Source organism: Chiloscyllium plagiosum, chromosome 13, assembly GCF_004010195.1.
Source record: "Chiloscyllium plagiosum isolate BGI_BamShark_2017 chromosome 13, ASM401019v2, whole genome shotgun sequence".
Taxonomy (NCBI): Eukaryota; Metazoa; Chordata; class Chondrichthyes; order Orectolobiformes; family Hemiscylliidae; genus Chiloscyllium; species Chiloscyllium plagiosum.
In genome coordinates this window covers 77,874,702-77,895,309 of record NC_057722.1, presented here as the reverse complement: position 1 = coordinate 77,895,309, position 20,608 = coordinate 77,874,702, and the positions used below count along the sequence as shown (strand labels likewise).

Below are 20,608 nucleotides of genomic sequence, written 5' to 3'. Positions count from 1 at the left end.
TAAAGCTGACAATAGCGGTGGAGCCGGGACGACGCTCTTACTGTGTTTCTGCACCAGCCTTCCCTCCACCTGCTTTCGGGAGCCGAGCTACCTCCACACAGTGAGTCCCAGTCCATTCTGCCAACGTTTCTGTGCTGCAAAAGTTCCAGAATCGCTTGCCGCTTGAGTTAAGGCGCCGGCTGGGTATTAGTTTTAGCGGACGCACCAAATTGACGATTGTTCCCATAAAACTTTTCTCTTTTGGTCTTGTGCCGATAGTTCGGATCTAACTTGAGAGGCGGTTCCCAAACCTGTAAGTGTTTTGCGGCAGCTTCAATTGAAGCCGTTTGAGGGCGATTATTTGCATTAAAATAGTGTGCATCTAAGATCCTGGACTCTGTTTGGCAAGTCTAAGGCCAATCCTTTTTGGACAGGAATCCTATTTAATGACGGGTTTATTGTATATGAAATGAATTTATGGTTGTTTACTCTTGTTTCACCGAACAGCTTTTTTTTTAAAAAAAATTTAGTTTTTCCTGGAAACTTACTGGGAAAAATAGTCTATAAAGGTTTGAGTTAATCGCAGTGTTTTGTTTTGTCACCGGTGATATTGAGAAAAAAACATTGCGCGTGTAAATGTACATTTTGCAAGGAGATCTAATCATTTTCGAAGCGATACAAAGCTCTTACAGCGAAAATTAGACGCTGTGGTTAATCCCCCGCCAGCCCAAGTTTTAAAAGTTTTATTTCTCAGAACAGTGAGAAAGCGTCCTTGAGGAGTGGCATTTACCTTTCTGAGAACAGCGCGCTCATTTTCGTTAAAATCTAATGTGGTAAATTCCCGATTAAGTTTACACCCAAGTGTCTAAAAGTCCTATGGGCACGAAGCATCAAACTAGTGTTTAACGGTTAAATGCAATTATTGCCTAATGCGTGTCTGACAATGCTGGACAGCATCCATATGCCAAGGAGCAGCGTGGCAGCTTTGGAACTACATGGAGTGGATGGACTTCAGCTTGCAATTTGCCTCAACTGAACTGAGTTTTAGTTTTTTTTGCTGTGTTCAGGTGGGCAGAGGGGGCGGTAGAGGCAGGAGCTATTATGATAGAGGAAACTTTGGCCCTGTCCGGGGGGGGGCAAAAACATTTTGATTTGCTACAAAGCAGTTTTGTTTTCCAACAAGTAGAGCTTTTGTATTTAATCAAGCCTGATCTTTCCTATCGCTCTGGCTTGTACTATATACATTTTCTTGATGTGCCCTATGAAATACTGAAAATTGATATGTTTCACATGTTCCCAGTTATAGCCAAGTGGGAGATTCTGTGAATCTTTGAATTTTGTAAGTATCCGTTGTGCCCTATGATCAACTTAAGTAATCAGATCAGTACTGTGTTTTTGAGTATTTAAGCCTTAAGATTTGCCAAATCATTTTCTTTTTTGCTTCTCCACCAATAAGCTCCATTTTTACTTAAGTGTAATGTTGAGCCAGCTATATTGCTAACAGAATCCACTCCAAAGAGTTCACAGGCTGGCCACTGAATAAAGTTATACCGCACGAGGTCGTCTCCTAGAATGTAAATGTTATTGAAGTGGTCTTACTATTATCAGATGTACCAAGATGCTCATTGATGTAATTTTGTACTCTTTTATATCTGTGACTATTATAAACTGAAGTACTTGAAACATTGTCGAATTGATAGAACCTATATTTTCAGCTATTTAGAGTAGCCATTTACATCAGCAATTAACTTGCATTTCGGTAGTATCCTGAATGGAGTGAACGTCTCGGGCTTCACAGAGTATTTTATTAGGACAGATGACCAAAAGGTTTGCCAAAGAGAGAGATTTTAAGGAATCTCTTAAAGAAGGAGAATGAGACAGAGAGGTTTAATAAAGGAATTTCCGAGTTTAGAATGCAGACACTGAAGGTGTCGCTACTATTGATGTATCAGTTGAAAATAAGGCTGCATAAGATGACAGAATTAGTGGAGTGAGATTTAAAGGATTGTATGGCTGGCAAAGATTATAAAAATAGGAAGAAATGAAGCTGTGGAAGGATTTAAAACGAAGATAAACTAGTGTAGATGAATGAGCCTATGCTTATGATGGTGAACAGAACCTGAAATGAGTTATGGTGTGGACTGCGTGACTGCTTTATTTAGAGCGAAAGATGGGAGGCTAATCTGATGTTAAAATAATAAACATGGATCAATGTTGCAAATAGCATTTTACTTCCGATATGCCATTAGCTATGTGCTTTTTCCCTCCTCAATCAGCTGATATGCATATTATTTCAGTAAGCACTGTATTTTCATGATTTGACATTGTACATGGGAGTTGTCCTCAAAACTGTGTCAAAGCAATCAAGTGGACTGGAATAGTCAGAGTCAGAACTTACTTGACGGCATAAATTTCTCAAGCCATTTGTCTGGTGTTAGTTGAATAATTTACACTTAACACCAATAATGAATAGCAAGTGGAAGTCTCGAGTGATACTGGGTGTTGCCTCATTTTTGTGCACCTACATCTGCAGACACTCAATTGCGAGTAAGTGGAATTGACTGCACTCTGTATTTGTGCAGTCTATGTATGTAGCTTTACCATGTAAGGGCTGGCAAACTGAGGCAGAATGAACCTGATTACCACTGGTGGGTACTATGCTGTTGTTCCTCATTGAGGTTTACTCCAACACGCAATGGGTCAAGATTCGCACACTGAGTTTTGAAATAGGATGATACCAGGTGCAGCAATTCAAAGTAGACCAAGGACGTGCAGAGAAATGGAAAATTGAGTTGGCCACCATTCAAAACTTTACTCTGAGCATTGCTGGTTTGATTTTCTGCACACTGTTAAAAATCGCACAACACCAGGTTATAGTCCAATACAATTATTTGAAAGCACCAGCTTTTGAGGTGCTGCCTCTTTGTCAGGTGGTTGCACCTCATGATGAAGCAGTGCCTCAAAAGCTAGTGCTTCCAAATAAACCCATTGGACTTTAAACTGTTGTTCTCTGATTTTTAATTTTGTCCACCCCAGTCCATCACAGCACCTCCAAATCATTTCAGCACACTGATAACCTCGCACCGTTAAACAGTATCATGGAATAGCGGGGTCAGATTGAAAACTCTTCCAATGGGGAATAGAGCCCCTTTATGCTTCAGAGATATAATCAAGAGGTGTAACTGAGATATGGGGATGAATTGTTGAAAGAGGAATTACATGTAAAGTTCTAAGCTATTGGTTTTAAAGGTCATAGAATAAATTCTGCAGGATGCTTGTATATCATTGAGCATGACACAACTGAAATGAAGCTTGGGATTAATTTTCTTCTGTCTCTTTCAGTGAATGAACAGGTTGAAAACATCCCATTCAGATACTGCCACTTCTATTTAAAACTGCTTTTTGTTCTCAGTTTTCTAAAACATTGATTATGAATGAAATATTTTAAATTTCGAAAGGGAAATCTTTTCTATGCTATAGCCTAATTTGAAACATTGGAAACGCATTTTAAAATAGTAGATTTCATGGATATTCAACCTATTCTCAAGAAGTTGAATCTTCCATGTTTTCAAAGAAGAAAAAATATTTTCTAACTCATTCAAATGGTAATATGTAGGAATCTATAACTGTGCTGTATTTATTTTCTGCCAGCCTTTCATTGTTCAGTATCCTGAGGAGGTTAGCATTCATGAATGAGATTTGACTCCTCTTGGAATCAAGATCTGCAAAGGAAGTCCTCAGCTAATCTAACTGAGGCAAGATCGGACCAGTGCTAATAAAGAATCATTTAGGAAATTCTGCTGAATTTAACAGCAGGACTTCATTGTAACCTTTTAATCGGTCCATTGCCATTTCAGCAGGAAAACAAGCAGTAGAAAGACACAGCCACAGTTTGTCAAAAGCTGTCCCCAGATATTAGAATAATACTATGGATTTGGGGGAGTGAGGGTGGAGCTGGCAGTTGTCATAGCCAGGTAGTCATGCATGAGGTTAGCAAAGATTGAGGCTTGAGACTTTTTACTCAATGTCATGATTCTGTGGAGTTCACTACCTTATCGTGCAGTGGATACTGAGATGCTGAATCAATTTAAGGAGAGAGATCTATTTTTTAAAATTTAGTTAGTAATGGGTTAATGAGTTATTGAGACTGGGCAGGAAAGTGGAGTTGAAGCAGATATGAGATCAGCCATAATTGTCTCAAATGGCACAGCAGCCTCAAGAGGCTGAATTGGACTCCTGCTTCCAGTTCTTTTATGTTTGTACATTTTTATGATTATTATGATGTGGCTAGGTGGGATTGGTATGTTCAAGCCAGACAGTTTGGATCAGATCTTTGACTCTGTTAGGATCCAGTCCCAAATTGGGATACAGTTCACCACTCTGGTTGAAAGACTCACCAGATTCAGCTGATTGTGATTGCAGGCTAACTATTTACTTGAGGGCCATTTCTGTCTCCATTTTGCCAACAAGTTTCCTGAGATTTGCTTAAATTATCACAGGTGACTCCAATGCACTGGGAATTCAAATTAAATATCAAATGTAGTGTCACCTGTCCAAGACAGGACGTCTGTATGTCATACAACATGCTGCTGAAAAAATAAATGTTGAGGCATGTGTGCAATGAGTTGGGTACATGTTTCCCAGTTTTAAATTCTAACACCCAAGTTATCAACCTTATCCCCTTATTGTGGAAGATTAATGCTGAACTTATTGTTTCCTCAGTCGGTCCTTGAGCAAGGTATTATCATTGGCAGACCTTCCATTAGTTTGAAATTTTTTTTTCCACGTGTAGTCCAGTGCATCAGATGAAATGATATTACAGCTTTTTAGCAAACCAGTGGTTGGTGTGTCACAACATAATAAGTGGCAGATCTGAATTTACACCACTAACCAAACTGAGTTATAAGTGTTTCTATAATTGCAATTGAAAGGAAACTAGATCACTAAACATGATTGATTTTCATTTTAATATTGATCCAATTGATTTAAAACAATCTAATCAGGTTTATATGTTAGATGGGGATACACAAACATAAAAGATCAGTCCGTAGAATATAGAACGATACTGTGCAGAACAGGCCCTTCGGCCTCTATGTTGCACCAACTTGTGAACTATTCTCAGCTTGTCCCCCTACACTATCCCATCATCATTGTGCTTCTCCAAAGATTGTTTAAATCTCCCTAATGTGGCTGAGTTGACTACATTGGCTGATAGGGCATTACCACTCTGAGTAAAGAACCTGCCTCTGACATCTGTCTTAAATCTATCATCCCTCAATTTGTAGTTATGCCCCCTCGTGCAAGCTGACGTCATCATCCGAGGAAAAAGACTTTCACTGTCTACCCTATCTAATCCTCTGATCATCTTGTATGTCTGTATCAAATCCCCTCTTCGCTTTCTTCTTTCCAATGAGAACAGACCCAAGTGTCTCCACCTTTCCTCATAAAACCTTCCCTCCAGACCAGGCAACATCCTAGTAAATCTTCTCTGTACCTTTTCCAATGCTTCCACATCCTTCCCGGAATATGGCGGCCAGAACTGTACACGATATTCCAAGTGTGGCCACACCAGTGTTTTGTATATTTGCAGCATGATATTGAGGCTCTGGCACTCAATCCCTCTACAAATGAAACCGAACACACCGTATTCCTTCTTAGCAGCACTATCAACCTGTAACAGTAACTTTGAGGGATCTACGTTCAGGGGCAGCATGGTGGCTCAGTGGTTAGCAGTGCTGCCTCACAGCACCAGAGACCCGGGTTCAATTCCCACCCCATGCAACTGTCTGTGGAGTTTGTACATTCTGTGTCTGCATGGGTTTCCTACGGGTGCTCTGGTTTTCTCCCACAGTCCAAAGATGTGCAGGTTAGGTGAATTGGCCATGCTAAATTGCCCGTAGTGTTAGGTGAAGGGGTAAATGTAGGGGAATGGGTCTGGGTGGGTTGCTCTTTGGAGGGTCGGTGTGGACTTGTTGGGCCAAAGGGCCTGTTTCCACACTGTAGGGAATCTCATCTGTGTACCTGGACTCCAAGATCCCCCTGCACATCTGCACTACCAAGAATCTTTCCATTGACCCAGCACTCTGCCTTCCTGTTATTCTTCCCAAAGTGCATCACCTCACATTTAGCTGCACTGAACTCCATTTGCCACCTCTCAGCCCAATTCTGCAGTTTATCCAAGTCCCCCTGCAACCTGTAACATTCTTCCACACTGTCCACTATTCCACTGACTTTAGTGTCATCTGCAAATTTACTAATTCATCCACCTATGCCTGCGTCTAAGTCATTCATAAAAATGGCAAACAGTAGTGGTCCCAAAGCAGATCCTTGTGGCACACCACTAGTAACTGGACTCCAGGCTGAATATTCTCTATCAACCACCACTTACTGCTTTCTTTCAGAAAGCCAGTTTCTAAAATAAGCTGCTAAATCACCTTCCATTCCATGCATCTGCATTTTCTCCAACAGCCTACCTTGTGGAACCGTATCAAAGGCTTTACTGAAGTCCATGTATACCACGTCAACTGCCCTACCCTCATCCACATGCTTGGTCACCTTCTCAAAAAACTCAGTGAGGTTTGTGAGATTCGACTTGCCCTTGACGAAACCATGTTGACTATCTGAAATCAAATTGTTGCTTGATAGATGATTAGAAATCTTATCTCTTACAATCCTTTCCAAAACCTTTCCTACAACAGAAGTAAGGCTCACTGGTCTATAATTACCTGGGTCATCTCTATTGCGCTTCTTTTAACAAGGGCACAACATTTGCAATCCTCCAGTCCTCTGGTACTAAACCTGTAGACAATGATGACTCCAAGATCAAAGCCAAAGACTCTGCTATCCCCTCCCTAGCTTCTCAAAGAATCCTCAGATAAATCTCAGATAAATCCCATCTGGGCCAAGGGACTTGTCTACTTTCACTCCTTCTCGAATTGATAACACCTGTTCGTAACTAACCTCGATCCTTTCTTGTCTAATATCTCATACCTCATTCTTCTCCTCTGCAAAATTCTTCTTTTCCTGAGTGAACACTGATGAGAAATATTTGTTTAGCACCTCCCCAATCTCCACAGGGTCCCCTTTCAACTTCCTATTTCTGTCTTTGGCCCTATTCCTACCCTAGTCATCCTTTTTATTCCTCACATGCCTATAGAAAGCTTTAGGGTTCTCCTTTATTCTATTTGCTAAAGACTGCTCATGTCCTCTCTTTGCTCTTCTTAACTCTCTTTAAATCCTTCCGAGCTGATCTGTAACTCTCCATCGCCTCATCTGAACCATCTTGCCTCATCAATACATAAGCCTCCTTCTTCTTAACAAGAGATGCAATTTCTGTAGTAAACCACGGTTCCCTTACCTTATCACTTCCTCCCTGCCTGACAGGGACATACCCATCAAGGACACGCAGTATCTGTTCCTTAAACCAGCCCCACATTTCCATTGTCTGCATCCCCTGCATTTTGCTACCCCATTCTATGCATCCTAATTCTTGCCTAATTGCATTGTAATTGCCCTTGCCCCATCTATAACTCTTGACCTGTGGCATGTACCTATCCCTTTCTATCGCGAAACTAAACGTAACTGAATTATGGTCACTCTCTTCAAAGTGCTCACCTACAACTAAATCAAACACCTGGCCTGGTTTATTACCATGCATCAGATCCAGTGTGGCCTCCCCTCTTGTCGGCCCTTCGACATACTGTGTCAGGAAACCCTCCTGTACACATTGACAAAAACTGATCCATCCGACGTACTAGAGTTATAGCATTTGCAGTCAATGTTGGGGAAGTTAAAGTCCCCCACAATGACCACCCTGTTCCTTTCACTCCTACCCAGCATAATTTTGCCAATCCTCTCTTCCACCTCCCTGGAACTCTGTGGAGGTCTTTCAAAACAATTCTAAGCAGTGTGACCTCTCCCCTCCTGTTTCTAACCTCAGCCCACACTACCTCAGAGTAGATGAGTCCTTGTCAAAAGTTCCGTCAGCCACCGTTTTACTATCCTTCACGGTCAGCCACACCTTCTCCCCCCCCCTTTACCGCCTTGCCTGTTCTTAATGGAAGATCTAAACCTGGAACTTGCAACATCCATTCCTCACCCTGTTTCTATCCATGTCTCCGAAATGGCCACAATATCGAAGTCCCAGGTACCTATCCATGCTGCAAGATCACCTACAAAGAGCTCTGGTGAGATAATCGTTATTTGACATGTCTCCGAAATGGCCACAACATCGAAGTCCCAGGTACCTATCCGTGCTGCAAGATCACCTACAAAGAGCTCTGGTGAGATAATCGTTATTTGAGGTTATGAAGCACATAAACTGTATGTTATCTCAGAACTCAACACTAAGTCACTAGAATATGGTACCTGAATACCATACAAATGAGCAACTGAGTAATTGATTTGCTGATAAAACTATCTAGCTGAAATTCTGCATGGTCACAAATTCTCCTGCAATCAGCTTCCTGACTCTAAAGGAGCTGATGATCTCGACTTCAGCCTTAAACCTTTAAACATTGTCCAAGATCTGCATGATTAATAATCTTGCAGTGTGAGCAATTGGTGTATGAAGTTGTCATCAATTTAACTCCTGCTTTATATTGTGTTTCTATAAATGCATTGGAAAGGAAACTAGATGACTAAGCATGGTTAATCTTCACTTTGGTATTGATCAAAGTTTTCCAGTTTGGAATGGTAATGTAGATATTTTAGAGATAAAATGTGAATGGTTTCCAGGGAAAGTTGTGCAATAAGTTCAAGGACCATTGTTATTTGGTGCAGTGCCTTGTTACTTGGTAAATTGCATGTTCCTGTTTTATCTTTATGGTTTGGTATTTTTAAGTTTCTGTGATTTGAAAGTGCTGAGTACACTGTGAAAATATCATTGTAAATGACAAACTGATTCTTCATCTGGAAATAAATGTTTCTTGTAAATTGAATTTATTGAAGAGCATTCAAATAGTGCCTTTTTCATGTTTTAAATATATAAATGGTTCTAATATAAATAAGGATGTTGAGGAATATGGTGGGTGATTTCAAGTAAGGTGCAGATTAACCTTAATTTAATTGAATTAAAATACTCTAGATAACTTGGGAAAAAATGTTAAATTTGGAGTGGGCGGCATGGTGGCACATTGGTTAGCACTACTGCCTCACAGCGCCAGAGACCCGGGTTCAATTCTCGACTCGGGTGACTGACTGTGGGGAGTTTGCACGTTCTCGCCGTGTCTGTGTGTGGGTTTTCTCCGGGTGCTCCGGTTTCCTTCCGCAGTCCAAAAATATGCAGGTTAGGTGAATTGGCTGTGTTAAATTGCCCGTAGTGTTAGGGGCAGGGGTAAATGTAGGGGAATAGGTCTGGGTGGGTTGCACTTCGGCAGGTCGGTGTGGACTTGTTGGGCAGAAGGGTCTGTTTCCACACTGTAAGTAATCTAATATAATCTATAATTTTCAGCCATTTAAGCTTGCTGGTCAACCAGGAGATATCCAACTCTTGAAGTGGGTTTCCATGCAGTCGGTGGTATTTGTGCCACCGCATTCCTATAACAAAGGAGCAGCTCAAGTCAGATCTGACTAATGTGGCAGCTCTACAATACTAATTCTGCTAGTGTCTTTGCAATAGTAGGATGTGAAAGATGCTGAATTCAAATTGGTCTTGACTATTGCTTTATGATATTGCAAGATATTGCTGAAAGAAACATAAAGTTGAAGGTTATTGTCTTGCACGCAACAGGATTGAAATGCAAGAATATCAAATTTAGAACTGGAACAACAATTTGTATAGCATGAGAAGAGGGTGCTTAGTTGGTGTAGCAGGAACGCTTAACTTTGTCAGCTAACTGATTGATTTAAGTTCAAAATATGCAAGTTGACTTTAGTCAGGATTGTCATGGGACTGTGGCATGGTTTGGTTGACTCTTTTCTCAGTGAGAAAGATGGAATGTGGGACATGTTTCTTTTGCCTATAAGATGTTACAATAATCCATTACTGGTCACTTAGGTACCCATGAGCAGCTGATGTAACATATTTCAATCTCAAGCATGAAGCATATTTTGCATCCCACTAAGAGTATGTCCAGTTCCTCCCTAATGTTAGCTGGTGATTATCCAGTTTAAGGTGGAAAAAATACATCTATTTGGTTTCCTTCTGCATTATATCAATTTGAGAGATTGATTTGGATATGTGGTGGAATGCCAAGCTTCAGGCTCCATGGATTTTGCCAGAATAATATGACTCTGACAATCTAAGTACATAAATTGATATGGTCTCTTGCAATCACGGAGACTCTTGCTGGGTGGTAGTACAACTTTGGCATAAGAAGCATCTTTGGAATAGAAAATTGTAACTTAGCAAGGTCTAAGGGGACATAACCAGTGTTTGTTGTGGTGTTCACGATCGTCCAATTCTACAATACTTAACCTGCATGTTGCTGAAGGTTTTACAATTTTATTTCCAATAAAATGGCTGGTGTGTTCAAAATCTCTACTTAATATTTTCTTTCTAGCTGTTTGCAACTTTGGTGCCTTTTCACTCAAGTTATAACTTAGAATGCGGCTGAATGGTGTCACTTGTCAAAAGGTTGTATGTTCAGAGGATTGAACACAAATTGTAGACTGACAAAGATGCTGTATTGTCAAAGACTCTGCATTTTAGATGGGCAATTAAATTGATATGATGTTGGATGAATTCAAAAGCTTCCAGCTTTATTTCTTTCTGGACCAACCTCACTTGAACAAGTTACTTAATCACAGTTATTTCTTGGTGGGATTTTCCTGTGCACACATGATCTACACCTTTTCTACACCGCAACAGAAGTGCTTCTTTGACTATACAGCACAGTGGGATAGTTTGAGATTATGCAAGACACTATACAGGCACTACTTTTTCACCTGGATTTCTCAAGGCAAAGCAAAACACGTGAGCAAGTTGTTTGACATGCTTTGGGGAAAAAAAAACAAAGTTACCATTCAGAGCAAAGTAAATCTTTCGTCTGATTCATTATCATACTTTGGAAATGTATTTTAGTATGCATTGTAAAATAAGCCACATTGTTGTCAATTTTTTTTAATTTGAGTAAAACTATTAGTTGTTTTGCTAATATCTGGATCAGAGAATTCTTTAAATGTAACTAGTTCTGAATTGCAACAAATGTTACTGGTCAGAGATGCGGATGTTATGAACCAATGACATTCTTTAATGTTTTTCATTTCCTGTCCTTGAAGTATTGTGACCGATGAGCTGTTCCAATCTTGCTTTCCATTGTCCATTTTGATAGAGTAAATCTGTAGCAAGTACCTACTGCGACAGTTTTGTTTATTTCCGTAAAGCAATGCACTGTGGTAGTCAGTTGCTGGCACTTTCTAATTTACCTTCTCTCTCTCTCCCAAGCACAAGGGAATGGGAGAGTTGTTGGCCTTGAAATTAAGGATACAAACCTTTTTATCTTGTATATCATGAGTCTCTGCATATGCTGACTTCAGAGCTTAAAAATGTGTTGCTGGAAAAGCGCAGCAGGCTTATGCCCGAAACGTCGATTCTCCTTTGCTGCCTGACCTGCTGCGCTTTTCCAGCAACACATTTTTAAGCTCTGATCCCCAGCATCTGCAGTCCTCACTTTCTCCCATATGCTGACTTCAGTCAATTCTGTGCCTCCACCAATACCTCTAATGTATCTTTGTTGTCAGACTTCTTGCCCCATATCTAATTATGATTAAGCTACAATTTTCTTTTGGAAAGACTTGACCCTGTTGCAGGCTCCATGCCTTATAGAGTCCTATCCCCCTTTTTGATCATGTTGATTGAAACTCTTAATGACTTCAGTCTTCTAGCTGATTCCAGACTGTTTGTTTTTGTTTTCCCAAACCTCATCCTATTCAACATCAAATCTCGGATCGTTTTGGATAGAGGGCAGGGAAATTCCCAGAAGTCCTTGGAAAAATACATGGTATAGTCGCCCATAGTTGCACTTTTCACAGTGAGATTGGTGGAATGAGGTCAACAGCATAGAAACGTAGTCATCGAATCATCTAAAATGGAAACAGACCCTTTTGGTTGAACCAGTATTCTTTTGCCAAGGGGAAACTTTGGGGAAGACTGCAGAACTTTCACGTTAAAGGTTTTTGATAAGACATTTATTGCAGAAATTTATAGTTAAGATAGTCACAACACTCTTTTTTGAGTACAGCATATCAACTGAGTGAGAATTGAGTTTACTGCTTCCAATTTTTCATGCATAGGGTTAATGTCAATATTAAAATAGATGGTTTTACACCGTCATAGGAAGGGATGTATGATAATGTGGCAACTAGGATATGGTTCTCTCTATCAGCCTCAAGGGAGAGAGGGGAAAAGTGAAGTCTTTATCTGAAAATAATTAGTATTTATCATGCTGAAGTAAAAAGGTCATGTTTGACCCTGCATCAAGACATCTGCAATATAGATTGATACCTTTTTCCCAGACTCAACCACAATATAACTAATTCTGTCTAATTACTTGGTCAAATGTATTTTTGTTGCCTATTTTAAAGTGGAATCGAAAGCTCTCTCAATTGCTCTACTGGCTGAGACCATGAGTTGCTGGACCTCCATGATTAGAAAGCTCTGGGCTTGATGTCTGATCCAATCCAGTTGGCTAGCTACAGGGCAACAGGAGGGCTACAATTGATCTCAGTGCCTTGGATTTGGACAAAGAAAAATCATTCAGGGTTCCTGTTCCTGTTTACCATCCATTGAGTGAAGATGTTATTGCCTTGGGTTTTCCTCTGTCAAAGTCAATTGATAAAACTTTTCACTTGAAACAATTCGGATTTGTTTGGACTAAGTGGACACTTTTTTTTTCTATTGCAAATTCAATAAGTTATTTTGATTGTGACTAACCTGGTACAAAACTACATTAAGTCCTGAGAATTGTAAATAAAGAGTGGTAGAAGAAGTGTTACTATTGTAGTGGTGGATAGTATTGACAAATTATTCTTTTCCTGTGCTGGAAATTTGGAATAAAAACAGAAGTTGCTGCAAATTGGATCTGGCAGTAATTCTTGAGAGAGCAACACCGATAACATTTCGGTTCAATTACCTTTCATCAGAATTGATCCCTTACAGTTATTGAAGAACAGAAGAATTTAGGGTGCAGGTTCCCAGAATGTTAAAGGCAGCCTCTTGCATTTAGTTTTTTTAAGTGGGAGCTATATCTTGAGGTTGTTTGGATGTAGCTTAATTTTGTCAAATTACATTAGTGCACTGGGAGTCTCCTGGCTGACTTCCCTGATCTGGCAGACACTCATTTTAGAAATGATAATTGACTATCTTTTGTGGCTCATTGAGCAGAGAGAAGGGAGAAGATGCCAGGTGTTCCAACTTGGGTCACATTTCAGATGTAATACCTGGCAGCTGCCTGTCCTCCAACTGAGGTATGTGTGCAATTTACATGCTGAGGTAGTGGGTGATTTACAGTAGGCAGGATTGACTTTTTTTTTTAAAAGGGTCATGAATCAAACTGCTGGTTAGCAGCCTTATTTCATAGAAGGTTTGTTCAGACATAGTCCATGCTTTTAAGATCTAATGATTGTGGATTTTGCTACTTCTCCTCAGGCAGCCCCTTTGATCAAGGATGATTTGCGTCCATTCCAAATTGATGGGCTCTGAATTACTTGATTCTGGATCAGTGGTGCTGGAAGAGCACAGCAATTCAGGCAGCATCCGAGGCCTGTCCTCGGATGCTGCCTGAATTGCTGTGCTCTTCCAGCACCACTGATCCAGAATCTGGTTTCCAGCATCTGCAGTCATTGTTTTTACCTCTCTGAATTACTTGATAAATCTGAAGTGTCACCTCTTAAGTTCTGCTGCGTGTAGGGCAGGTAATGCTCGAAGGGTTGGGTAGGTAGGTTTGGAAGTTTGTGCATTCTTTTTGGCACCTCCAATTCACCCCTCTGTATTCCCAACAAAGTCTCTTGTGTCTTTGGGGTCTAGCTGAATAAGCCTTTCCCAATTTGGTCCCAAGAATTGGAGATTTTTTGCCCCTTTTTAAGGCTGTGAGAACATTTCCTAAGTATTGCTGCTGTCGTCTTCTGGAATCCCCTGCTGTGATCCGGTTTGAAGTAGAGTACTTAGTTGGGAAGTCCATTAGGCACACACATGATATGATCTGTCCTGCCAGTGAACTGATTGAGTGATTAGTTGGGGAAATTAGCTTGTTGCTATTGTACTGCCTTTCTCGCCACTGGATTTGGAGGATCTCGCCTGGCCACTACTGGTAGTATTCCTGTCACCTCTTGCAGTATTAGCTGTAAGGGGCAGGAGGTGGCTGTGCTGTGTTGTCTCTGGATCCAGAGGCTAATACTGTAGGGGCAAGGGTTTGAATCCCACCGTGGTAGATGGTGAGATTGGAATTCAGTTAATATATCTGAAATTTAGATATTTTTTAAAAAGCTCAGCTAATGGTAACCAGACATCATTGACAATTGTTTTTATTTTAACAAAAAAAGAGACTGGTTCATGAATTGCAGAAACTCTGCCACCTTTACATGTGACTCCTTACCCATGGAAATCTTATTGACTTGTAACTGCCATCAGAAATGGCTCCAGCCAGTCTCTGTTCCTGGGCAATTAAGGATGGAACACCTGTATCCCAAGACTGAAATACCAAGGAGCACTGGGATCACTGCAGCCCGGTTAACTATGATCTTCATCTCCGTTTGAGATCTAGACCTCTCATACTCTTTCCTTCAGTAAGTTGAAGGCTGAGCTGGCATGTTGGCGGTGCTGATAAGATTTGTTGACTGTGCCTGCCTTCATAGGGAAGAGGCTCATGTGATGTGGAAGGGGCTGTTGCTGTGTGTGGGAGCCGTTGTGCCATTATCTGGCCGGAAGAGCTGAAAATGTGTTGCTGGAAAAGCGCAGCAGGTCAGGCAGCATCCAGGGAACAGGAGACCGACGTTCCGGGCATAAGCCCTTCTTCAGGAGGGCTCCTCCTGAACAAGGGCTTATGCCCGAAACGTCGATTCTCCTGTTCCCTGGATGCTGCCTGACCTGCTGCGCTTTTCCAGCAACACATTTTCAGCTCTGATCTCCAGCATCTGCAGTCCTCACTTTCTCCTGGCCGGAAGAGGACCTGCTTTTCTTGGGGTTTGGCAGAAGGCCCATTTTGCTCCTAAGATTCAGAGGAGGTGTTGACACTGGCTTGCACCTCCGGTTTCGGAGTGAACACACATAGGTCTGACAGAGATTAACATTATCTTGGTTTTGGATTGAAGGTGACATAGGTTGAAAATTTTCCCATCTGTTCTGTTCATTATCTGTGTGTAACTTTCTAAAAGTAAAATACCATATTGCAATATGGAAAGTGGATCATATTTGTAATTTACTTTAATGTACTAAGAGTTGCCAGAAGCTGGTTAAAGACAATTATCATGGTCTGACTTGTAAATTCTGTAATGTATGGTCGCTTTCACACACCTTGATTGATTTTAGCTCTTGTTTTCCCATGGTGGGGCATGAGATGGAGAGAAGAAAGAAGAATATTTGAATAGCTTTCTTTTTATCAATCTATAAATGCTATCTTTGGCCAAACCTATTATGAATATCACATTGAAAGATTGGAAGGCATTAGGCACTTGAATCTTGCTGATGGTTAATGAGCACTAAGTATTACTGATATAAAATTAAGCAAATTGTGGACTAATGCACAAGACATTTGTACGTAGCTAGTCCACAGAATAGCACAAAGGTATATGAGTTAACTTTGCACAATTTAAGGGCAATAAAATAGTAAACTATTTGCATGGCAGAAATCGCCCTTTACATCATCATAGAATGAGTTTTGCAGCAGTTAAAATACCTTATGTTGAGCAATGTGATATACTGCTAAGTCAAGACACTTGTGGTAGTTGGAGGTCAGTTATCTCAGCTCCATGGCATCTCTACAGAAGTTCCTCAGGTATGTTTTATGAAGCATAAGAGATGTGTGTGAAAATGCTTTTTAATCGATTTGTTCAGATATGCTATGACATGTGTCTGGAGCAGGTGGGACTTTAACCTAGGTCGTCTTGGAGTTCCTTAGGGTAGTGTCCTAAGATCAACCACCTTCAGCTGCTTCATCAATGACTCCCCTCCATCATAAGGTCAGAAATGGAGATGTTCATTGTATGAACGACAATGTTCAGCATGATTTGAGACTGCTCGAATACTGATGCAGATTTTGTCTGAATACTGCAAGATCTGGAATCATCCAGTCTTGGGCTGAAAAGTGAAAACTAACATTCGCATCACAAATACCTGGCATTGACCATCTTTAATGAAAGGTAATCTGACCACAATCCTTTCACATTCAATGGTATGAACATCACTGAATCCCCACTATCAGCATTCAGTGGGTTAATGTTGTACAGAAACTGAACTGGACTAGCTGTTTAAATATAGCGGCTACAAGAGCAGGTCACAAGCAAAGAATATTGCAGCAAGTAACTCACCTCCAGTTTTCCAAAGCCTGTCCACCATCTACAAGGCACAAGTCAGGAGTGTGATGGAATACTCCCCACTTTCCTGCATTGGTGCAGCTCCAGCAATGCAATTGAGGAGAAACGAGTCAGTTTGATTTGCAGCAAATCCACAAACATTCACTCCCTCCACCGTCATGCTCAGACACATTGCTGCTGCTATTTACAAGATGCACAGCAATTCATCAAGGCTCCTGAGACAGCATCTTCTGAACTCACAACCACCACCACCTAGAAGGAAAAGGACAGCAGAGAGATAGATCGAAACATCACCATCTGCAAATTCTCGTCTCAGCCACTCATGATCCTAAATCGGAAACAAATTGCTGTTCCGTCAGTGCTGAGTGAAAATCCTGGAATTCACTCTCTGACAGCATTGTGGGTCTATCCACAGTTCATGGACTGCAGCAGTTCAAGAAGGCTGCTTGTCACCACCTTAGAGGGAAACTGGAGATGGACAAAAAATGCTGGCAGAACCAACGATGCCCACACCCCGTGAGGGAAGTTTTTAAAAAAGAGCTAAGAGGAACTTCAAAACCACCTTATTTGCATCTGGGGGATATTTTGATCACCAGATTTCATTTTGAGAGTCTGAGCCATAAGGTTTGGATGTCCCAAAAGCAAGTACCTTTTTTTTTTTTGGCACACATCCATCTGTCCAATAAGGTTGACTATCTCCTACATGGTCCTAAAATTCAAACCGTTTTCCAGTATTGAGTGATCCATAAGATATATGGATCTTTATATATGTTTCACATGGCAATCTTTGAATTGGCTATTTTAAATAAGGCAGGGTTTATATTGGGGAAGACTTTTTTTTTATTCATTTGTGCAATTATGGGTATTGTTGGCTGGCCAGTATTTATTGCCCATTGATTCTGCACTTGAGCAGGAAGAATAGAGAAACTGAATATCATTTAAACAGAAACTGCTGCACAGGGAATGTGCATCCGTGTTTTGTATTTAAGAGGGAGGGCAAATGGAAAGCTTGGTTCCATTTCGAAAGGAATAGAGTATAAAAATAGGGCAGGCTTGCTCAAGCTGTACAAGGCGCAAGTTAAATCACATCGAGAATACTGTGAACAGTTTGTTTTTGGTTGGGTTTTTTTTGAAGGAAAGGCATTGTGACACTTTGAAGCAGTCCAGAGAATGTTCAGTAATTCATTTGGGACGGACTTCCCAATTGAGAGGCAGTGGAAAATTCAACAATTAACAAGAAGTGACTGCTTCATAAATATCCTTGTCCTCCAATGAGGGAGCCCAGCATATCAGTTCAAAGATAAGGCTGAAGTATTTGTATCTGTCTGCAGCCAGACCAAGCTATTGATTTAACTTGTCCTCCCTCTGAGGTTTGTCGAATCATAGAATCCCTATAGTACAGAAGCAGGCCATGTAGCCCATCAGGTCCACATCTACCTGCTGAAGAACAGCCCGCCCAGGCCCAACCCCCCACCCTATCCCTCAAACCCTGCATTTCCCATGCCTAACCTAATTTATCTCTGGACACCGGGCAATTTAGCACGGCCGATCCATCTAGCCTGCACATCTTTGGACTGTGGGAGGAAACTCACAGATGTGAGGGGTGTTGGGGGAGTGGGGTGGGGAAGAATGTGCAGATTTCACACAGACAGTCACTCGATGGTGGAATCAAACCTGGACCCCTGGAGCTGTGGGGCAGCAGGATTAACCACCAAGCCACTGTGTTGCCCAAGTTCTCAGGATCTATTACTCCATACAATTTAATTCATTCCATGTGATATCAAAAATTCCCTGAATACACAGGATACTGCCATGTTCATGGGCCTTGACAACATTCTGGAGTACTGAAGACTTGTGCTCTGGAAATAGTCTCTCCGCTAGTGAGACTGCAACACAACTACAACACCAGAATTTGCCCAATAATGGAAAATTGCTCTGGGATGTCTTGTTCACAAAATGCAGGATCAGTCCAACCCAGTAAATTACTATCTGTTCAAACTACTCTTGATCATCAGTAAAGTAATGGAAGGGGTTATTGACAACACAGTCAAGTAGCACTTAGCAATGGTCTGCTCATTGAGCCTGGTTTGGGTTCCTCCAGGGCCACTCTGCCTTTGATCTCACTATATAGCCTTGGTTGAAACATGGACACAGGAACTGAATGCCGGAGGTGATTTGAGAGTGATTGCCTTGAGCATCAAGGCCAAATTTGGCAACATGGCATTCAGAAGCCGCTCCCCAAAACTATGGTAATGGGGCGGAGCTTCCTACTTGTTGATTTGTATGGTACAGCTTTGCAAAACTTCAGTGGGAAATCATATTCTGACACACTAAGGGTAACTAGAGACAGGCAATAAGTGCAGCCCAGCTGATGATGCCCACATCCCACAAGTGAATAAAAAATAAGGTTTACCCTGAGGTCCAGATGTTCTCCACAGTAACTCCAAATACAGTCTTCTGTCTGAAAAGCAATTTTAGATTCCAACCTTAACCTTTTACAACCATCCCCTAATACCAATGTCAATCTAGATCCAAGTCAGTTGGTGAGATGGAATGCAAGACATCTTCCTTTGTGGATAGAGTTTATTAAATACTCAGTTTTGCAGCTTCTTTCACGCACCAGTTCCATTCATTCTCCATTCACATTTACCCAGTCAATTTCATCAAACAGTTAAGCCCAATCTACTTGCTCTGTTTAACCACTTGCTCTGTTAACCAAGATATGGGGTTTGAAGTCCCAGTTTACTATAAAATAGAATGCCAAGTTTGCAACTTTGTCTGGCTCAAACTTGGGATGGTGGCCAGGAATGGGTACATTGCTCTCACGTCAAGTCAAGAAGGTTTTATGACTAAGAGGTTCTTAGATTAGATTAGATTACATTACATTACAGTGTGGAAACAGGCCCTTCGGCCCAACAAGTCCACACTGCCCCGCCGAAGCGTAACCCACCCATACCCCTACATTTACCCCTTACCTAATACTATGGGCAATTTAGCATGGCCAATTCACCTGACCTGCACATCTTTGGACTGTGGGAGGAAACCGGAGCACCCGGAGGAAACCCCCGCAGACACTGGGAGAACGTATCAGTCGCCTGAGGCGGGAATTGAACCCGGGTCTCTGGCGCTCTGAGGCAGCAGTGCTAACCACTGTGCCACTTTGTCTTTCAATGAGTGTGACCAATCAAAGTCCTCCAAGTCTCATTTGTGTCTCACTCTCGATTTTGCTGAATTGGCCTCAAGACTTCCAATGTCTCAAACTGAAAATTGGTAATCTCTTGCTGAAATCCCTTAATGGCCTTGTCCTACCTATCCCTGTGATCTCCTCAAGATTTGATCCTTGAGCAACTCTGATGGAATTCGTAACACATCAAAAAATTGATTAAAAATACAAGCTGTTTTAAACATTTAATTATAAATGATTTGAAGGCATTTTATGCAGACTCCTCCCCTTTCCTTTGCCTCATGATCGGCAGCTGCATCTTTGGACATCAACCTCCTTTAGAATTCTGAAGTTTTTGGAATTTCAGAATTCTCTCCTGAAATCTGTTTGACCCTTTAGTGAAACCCATCACTTGGGAATGTCGTTGTTTAACATTCCACTTGCCTTCTGACAGCCCCTGAATATATGAAATAGCAATTTTCCAAAGGGTAACAAGACTTTAAAGAGGATTGAATATTAATTTTGCGAGATGCCGGTCAGCCTAGTTTAATTATTACTGTGCTTTACTAAATATTATGGTCGTTTGTAGATGCAATGACATTTTTCTCTTTATTGCTAACAATTGATAGCAATGCACTATTCATTAAAATGTAACGTGTTCTTGTTTGCATGATGTTTGCATATGAAAACTCAGCTACATTAAAGAAGAAGCCTCCACTTAAAGGGCATCAAGGCAATGACATTGTGATTGCAGCTGGTCTTGCTTGCTTCTGTCAACAGCACACTTTATTAGTGAGTGATTCTAATTTCTAAATCAATTTCACAAAATAAGGGGTGCTGGAGAATGTCAGACCTGTCATTTCTGATATTCCTTAATGTATGAATCCAAATTTTATATCAGCTGTACTTGTTATGTGACCTTTAGTCAAGTGCATTTAATTTTATATGTATCAAGTCTATGGAATTGACTTGGTTCTGCACATTAGTTGGAGAACT

At 41.0% G+C, this 20,608-nt stretch overlaps 1 protein-coding gene across 2 annotated transcripts in view; it reads left to right on the top strand.

Annotated features, from left to right (window-relative positions):
* The window catches only part of LOC122556217 (plastin-1-like), a 155,364-nt gene continuing 134,756 nt past the window's right edge, over positions 1 to 20,608 (top strand). The window contains exon 1 of one of the 2 annotated variants that reach the window (XM_043702777.1): positions 1 to 100. The gene's annotated coding sequence lies outside the window, so the exon portion shown is untranslated. Of the gene's footprint in view, positions 293 to 20,608 lie in introns of both variants that reach the window. The other variant, XM_043702778.1, reaches the window with a different exon arrangement.